Genomic DNA, 6857 nt, shown 5'->3' on the forward strand with positions numbered 1-6857 from the left:
ATATGATACGTGGGACAGAAAAGTACAATCTTAGGCGAGTACATGGGGTGTTATATCTCAGCAGAGGGTCTGTCTATCTGGTCAACATCACTGATACAGGTCCCCCTTCACCCTCTGGTGGTACAGATAACCTGTCATTACGTCTCCAGAGAAGCCTATAACACCAGCACTAAGGAGGGGGGCAGGCAATCTGCCAATCTGTTCAGAGAGAAGGAGCATGAAGGAGACAGACAAGTACCAAAGTAAATGTGTTTGATCAGTAGCCAATCTGTTCAGAGAGAAGGAGCATGAAGGAGACAGACAAGAACCAAAGTAAATGTGTTTGAGGCAGTAGCCAGTGTTCAGAGAGAAGGAGCATGAAGGAGACAGACAAGTACCAAAGTAAATGTGTTTGATCAGTAGCCAATCTGTTCAGAGAGAGAAGGAGCATGAAGGAGACAGACAAGTACCAAAGTAAATGTGTTTGATCAGTAGCCAATCTGTTCAGAGAGAGAAGGAGCATGAAGGAGACAGACAAGAACCAAAAGTAAATGTGTTTGATCAGTAGCCAATCTGTTCAGAGAGAAGGAGCATGAAGGAGACAGACAAGAACCAAAGTAAATGTGTTTGATCAGTAGCCAATCTGTTCAGAGAGAGAAGACATGAAGAGACAGACAAGAACCAAAGTAAATGTGTTTGTTGCTTTAATCAACAAGTTAACCTTTCCATTTTATATTGTGACCCACATTTTAAATAGCTCATTTGAATTAAAAAAAATGAGGAAATGTGAAGAACTGAAAATGTGCATAAGATAAAACCTAGAGATAAAACCTAGTGACAAGACCTAGAGACAGGACCTAGAGACAGGACCTAGAGACAGGACCTAGAGACAAGACCTAGAGACAAGACCTAGAGACAAGACCGAGAGACAGGACCTAGAGACAGGACCTAGAGACAGGACCTAGAGACAAGACCTAGAGACAAGACCTAGAGACAAGACCTAGAGACAAGACCTAGAGACAAGACCTAGAGACAAGACCTAGAGACAAGACCTAGAGACAAGACCTAGAGACAAGACCTAGAGACAAGACCTAGAGATAAAACCTAGAGACAAGACCTAGAGACAAGACCTAGAGACAAGGCCTGGAGAATCGTAATTGAAGTGAAGAAAGCTTTCATGGTAAACTCTGAAACAGCTTTTCATAGACATGTCCCTATATCTCACACACGATATAGGCATTGAAGGAGCAATCATATGTCACCTGCCATGCACCTGACTCGGTCAACATTGTACAGCCTCTATCCCCATCAGGCACTTTTGGTTCCCTATCTCCCCATTTGGAAAAGGGAGAGGGATGGCCTTTCAAATCTACCTGAAACTTCCTCTTTACTGTTGTCCACATTGAGCCATGCATTCTTCAATGCCCTTCAAAGACCTGAGTGAGAGCAGTGTTTTCCTCCTCGTTCTTCGGCAAAGCCAACACCAAGCCCCTCTTGGTACAGAACTGAACAGCATCGTCAAAGGAACCCGGTCTCTTGTGTGACACAAACTTCTTGTACTCTTCTTAAGTCATAGTTTATGGCTGAAGAGAAACCAGGTATTAATGCAGTCAGTGTAACATTAAAGGGGAAACAAAAGTAAACGTTTCATATTTCACAAATGCCAACACATGACTAAATTCACACCTCCCTTTTCCCAAATTACGAATACTGCATAATTTACATTGAATGGATACTTAGTAAGAGACAATATAATCTACGGATGCAGTATCTTAATTTGAGCCAGTTTCACACAGCAGGAAAATGATCCTGCAGCAACAGGAAATATTCATTGTTATGTGGATTATAATGGATGGACATTATTTGCAGGGATTGATGATCCATGTTTTGTTAAGGCAAAAACAAGTCTGACATTTCTAAGTGGAAATTAAAACTTTAGAAGCCTTTTTAACCTTTTAAACCTCGAGAACACTAAACGTTTGCATTTACTACTGTGCAGGAAAATTCTCAGTGACAACAGAGTGATCAAATTAAGATCCGGGATCTGTAATGTTGCATTCAAGTACATATCCTCATGCTCTCTGAAATTCACTTCCTTACCCAACTCCAGTTTGACCAAGCTTTCTTGCAGGGGTTCCAGGTCTAAGTCTGTGAAAACAGAAGGTGTGACTAGAGAGAATCAAATAATAAATACATAACCAGGAAGAGATCAGTCAGCTGTATACCAGTATCTCCTGCAGGGCCCGGGGGTCCAGGTGGACCAGGTGGACCAGGGACTCGTTCATCTTCACCAACTAAACAAGGAACACCAGAGAATGCAGGAGGTCCAGGTGGCCCTATGGAGAGATAATAGAGATGTGGATGGCTGTATAATGATAGGAGATAATAGAGATGTGGATGGCTGTATAATGATAGGAGATAATAGAGATGTGGATGGCTGTATAATGATAGGAGATAATAGAGATGTGGATGGCTGTATAATGATAGGAGATAATAGAGATGTGGATGGCTGTATAGGAGATGATGGAGAGGAGTATAATAGAGATGTAGATGGCTGATAATAGTAACTGTGTAATGATAGGAGATAATAGAGATGTGGATGGCTGTATAATGATAGGAGATAATAGAGATGTGGATGGCTGTAGGAGATAATGATGGAGCTGTATAATGATAGGAGATAGAGATGTGGATGGCTGTATAATGATAGGAGATAATAGAGATGTGGATGGCTGTATAATGATAGGAGATAATAGAGATGTGGATGGCTGTAATAACGATAGGATGGCTGTATAATGAGAGATGATGGAGATGGTTGTATAATAGGAGATAATAGTAGATGGCTGTATAATGATAGAAGAGAATGTGGATGGCTGTATAATGATAGATGATGTGGATGGCTGTATAATGATAATAGAGATGTGGATGGCTGTATAATAGGAGATAATAGGAGTATAATGATAGAGATGTGGATGGCTGTATAATGATAGGAGATGATGGAGATGTGGATGGATAGAGGTTTTTCCAAATGATGGATGGCTTTATGGGTTGTATAATGATAGATAATAGAAACAAGAGATGTGGGATGGACTTATGACAAGTTCATTTCTGCCCCTGAGGCAGTTAGCACTGTTCTAGACCAGGTTTTTTTAAAGGTTTTCCAACATTTCCAAGATGGAGGAAAATCTATCCTGACAGACTTTATGAACAATTGAGGCAAATATGTTCAGCATAACTCACTAAACACCAGCCCCTTTTCACAGGTTTATTTTGTCAAATGGTACAAAGCCTCTTTCTAGGAATTGATGTGGTTATCTAATTGAGGTTTTCAGAGGTCTTTGTCTTCCAAAAAAATGGTGAAGGGTGTTGTGACCCCCTTAAGTGAAGGGTGTCGTGACCCTGTCAGACTCTACCTCTCTCTCCAGGTGGACCAGGAAGTCCAGGCATGCCTATGGAGAGACAACAGGGATCGGGTTCATCACAATACTGTACACACCAAAGACAGCTTCAATTAGCCTGTAAAGTGCTCTGCAGTCTGATCTGGCTTAAAGTGGCACTTTATTACAACATCAACAGTCTATGTTATTGTTATTTTATGTTGTATTTTTTATCAAAGGCTAACAGCAGGAAATATACCGGATTGGGCTTTCACATTATACCACATCCCCAGTTATGTTTGGCAGCTGGTACAGGCAAGGCCTGTTTGTAGGAGTAGGAGGGTTGATCTAACTGAGGTAATTCAGAGTTCTTTTGTTCTCATCATCACTCCATCATCAGGTACGCAAATGAATGTACATGCTTAAAGTGACAGTTTACTCCAAAATCAACCGTCTTATATTTTGGGTTATGATAGGGTAAGGCAGTTGTACTAAGCTTGCAACTCATTTACCTCCAGAAGGCCCAACAGGCCCACGAGGGCCAGGAGCACCAGGAAACCCAGGCATTCCTCTAGGACCCTGGCATTCACACTTCTCCATCTGGACTGGAAGAACCAGCAGGGAGAAGACACAGAGCCCCAAAGTCAGAGGTCTGCTCAGAGCCATAACCTAGAACATCAGGGAGAAGAACACAGAGACCAAAGTCAGAGGTCTGCTCAGAGCCATAACCTAGAACACCAGGGAGAAGAACACAGAGACCAAAGTCAGAGGTCTGCTCAGAGCCATAACCTAGAACATCAGGGAGAAGAATACAGAGACCAAAGTCAGAGGTCTGCTCAGAGCCATAACCTAAAACATCAGGGAGAAGAATACAGAGACCAAAGTCAGAGGTCTGCTCAGAGCCATAACCTAAAACATCAGGGAGAAGAACACAGAGACCAAAGTCAGAGGTCTGCTCAGAGCCATAACCTAGAACATCAGGGAGAAGAACACAGAGACCAAAGGGACAGTAAATCACTGGTGTCATACAAACAGAAGAACAGGAAACATCTGCTTATAAAGTGCATGATGGGAACCTTTACTGTCAATGGGATCGACAAGAATACAAGCTGTTGAAAAGCAGCATACAAAATATGTGAATGTGTCATTTCAACAGCTTGACTCTGCCACTTTGTTGCCAGTTGAGGGATGGAACGAAAATGTAACCTTTCTCAAATGAGACAGATGGAACGATTGACGACAGGACCAACAGGAGCTCAACATGCTAGTTTAAACAAAAGCTATCGGTGTGTTTACAAAGACTCAAATGGAAACAGCAACAGACACAGTGAGGTAATAGGAACATCGATTGACGACAGGAGATCAACAGGAGATCAACATGCTAGTTTAAACAGAAGCTATCGGTGTGTTTACAAAGACTCAAATGGAAACAGCAACAGAAACAGTGAAGTAATAGGAACATCGATTGACGACAGGATAACGCGGTCATAATCAGCTCATAACACATTGATAATATATATTCTTCAATAAATCGATGGTTGTAACGATTGAAATGACCGTTGAACATCCGTACAGCTTCTATATTGTGCCTTTAAACTGCAGCAATATAATGAAGACGAGCACTAAACAAGTGGGAACCATACCTCTTAGGTTGATGTGCTAGGAATGGATGTTCCTGCTCTGCAACAGAACGACAGAGAAATGGGTTGGTGCAGCTACTTATAGAGACAGTGATCAACAACACGTCACTTTGAAGGATTCATTATTATCGGGAAGTACTTGTGAAGTTCATTTCCAGTTTACTGGAAAAGAGACAAACTTGGAATGTAATACCCAGAGTGCCCTGTCAATGTTCACATTTATTACAAAATACTGATGCTTGTGGGATCATCTAGCAAGAACACAAACAAATCTCTGACATCCATTGCGCAAATTCCACTTTAGTTCCATTCTACTTCTGGTGAGTTTGAGTAAGGAAGACTTCCAGTCCAAGGCAAAACAAGTACACAATTATCTCGTCCGAACGACTTAGTATCTTTTGTTGTTTGAGTTAGCATGCAATGTTGTTATTCCCGGCTCACATTTGGCTGTTTCAACTCAGGAGAAGCATTATAGTCATACATTATATTATGTTATATTATATATTCAAGCACAGAAAATATTTTTGTAGTAAATATTTATTCTGTTTGCATTCATGGGCTTTTCTTTACCCCATTTAACAGTAGCACCACCAGGTACCCCATTTAACAGCAGCACCACCAGGTACCCCATTTAACAGTACCACCACCAGGTATATCAACCGTTCTATTAGAACCTATTAAACACACCTCCAGCCTACACATCTACTGTTGTGTTATCACCTCAGGAAATACTTCAACCTAAATAAATATAGAATTCATGTATTGTGTTTAGGCAGGTCTTAGAAACATAAGGATATGTTTTATTTCAAAGAACAGAATTGTATATTCATAAGTTTAATGTATATTACTGTATAGGCTGAGGCATGGATTCAATCCATAGGCAGCTGTTGACAATGTGGATTTAAGCAGCGTTTAAAAGCAACGTTATCACAAGTTAGGCCCCCAGTGTTAGTCCAAGTGTTTATCACGTTAGGCCCTAGTCCAGTGTTATCACGTTAGGCCTAGTCCAGTGTTATCACGTTAGGCCCTAGTCCAGTGTTATCAAGTGTTAGGCCAATGTTATAGTAGGCCCAATGTTATCACGTTAGGCCCTAGTCCAAGTGTTGTCAATGCTAGTGCCCTAGTCCAGTGTTATCACGTTAGGCCCTAGTCCAGTGTTATCACGTTAGGCCTAGTCCAGTGTTATCTGTTAGGGGCCCTAGTCCAATGTTATCAATGTTTATGTTGGGCCCTAGTCCAGTGTTATCACGTTAGGCCCTCAAGTTATCCCAGTGTTATCACGTTAGGCCCCAGTCCAATGTTATCACGTTAGGGCCTAGTCCAGTGTTATCACGTTAGGTAGCTAGTGGTTAGAGGGGCGTTTCCTTAGTTAGCACATAGGAGGATATGTTTCTCTGTTGACATCATTTCCTTTAAATTTCTAGCTAAATGTAAAAGCTTCCAGTTTTGATTCATATACCAACTTAGCATACCTCCTGAGTCCCTTCCCTGTTTCATACCTGGTAGTTTGGTGGATGGGACTACCAGCTGTCTGTAACCTCGAGGCAACCAGTGGGTCCATCTTCTATACCAGGTTTCTTGTAGGATGACATGTTCTGTATTTCTGATTTCCAGGTTCCTGCTCTTTAGACCAAAGGCAGATGACTCCCAGGCCCTGGATAGTCCAGGATGAAATAGTGAAGACTTTGTGTGGATGTGGCTGGTGGTGCTGTGGTCTGGATGTAGGTCCTCCCAGCGTGGGTCCTCTATGTGTAGGTCCGGGGGGGGGGGGGTCACACAGGTCTGGGAGAGTGTCTCACTGGTCTGGGTGGGGTGTCTGTTGATCTGATACTCCTGTGTGAGGTGTTGGGGCTGCAGTTGAGGG

The 6857-nt window shown here is 42.1% G+C and overlaps 1 pseudogene; it reads right to left on the reverse strand.

The window, feature by feature from the left end:
- Positions 1-666: 666 nt before the first annotated feature.
- LOC135534699 (mannose-binding protein C-like) lies at positions 667-5065 on the reverse strand (annotated as a pseudogene).
- Positions 5066-6857: the final 1792 nt, after the last annotated feature.

Source organism: Oncorhynchus masou, unplaced genomic scaffold, assembly GCF_036934945.1.
Source record: "Oncorhynchus masou masou isolate Uvic2021 unplaced genomic scaffold, UVic_Omas_1.1 unplaced_scaffold_3833, whole genome shotgun sequence".
NCBI classification, from domain to species: domain Eukaryota; kingdom Metazoa; phylum Chordata; class Actinopteri; order Salmoniformes; family Salmonidae; genus Oncorhynchus; species Oncorhynchus masou.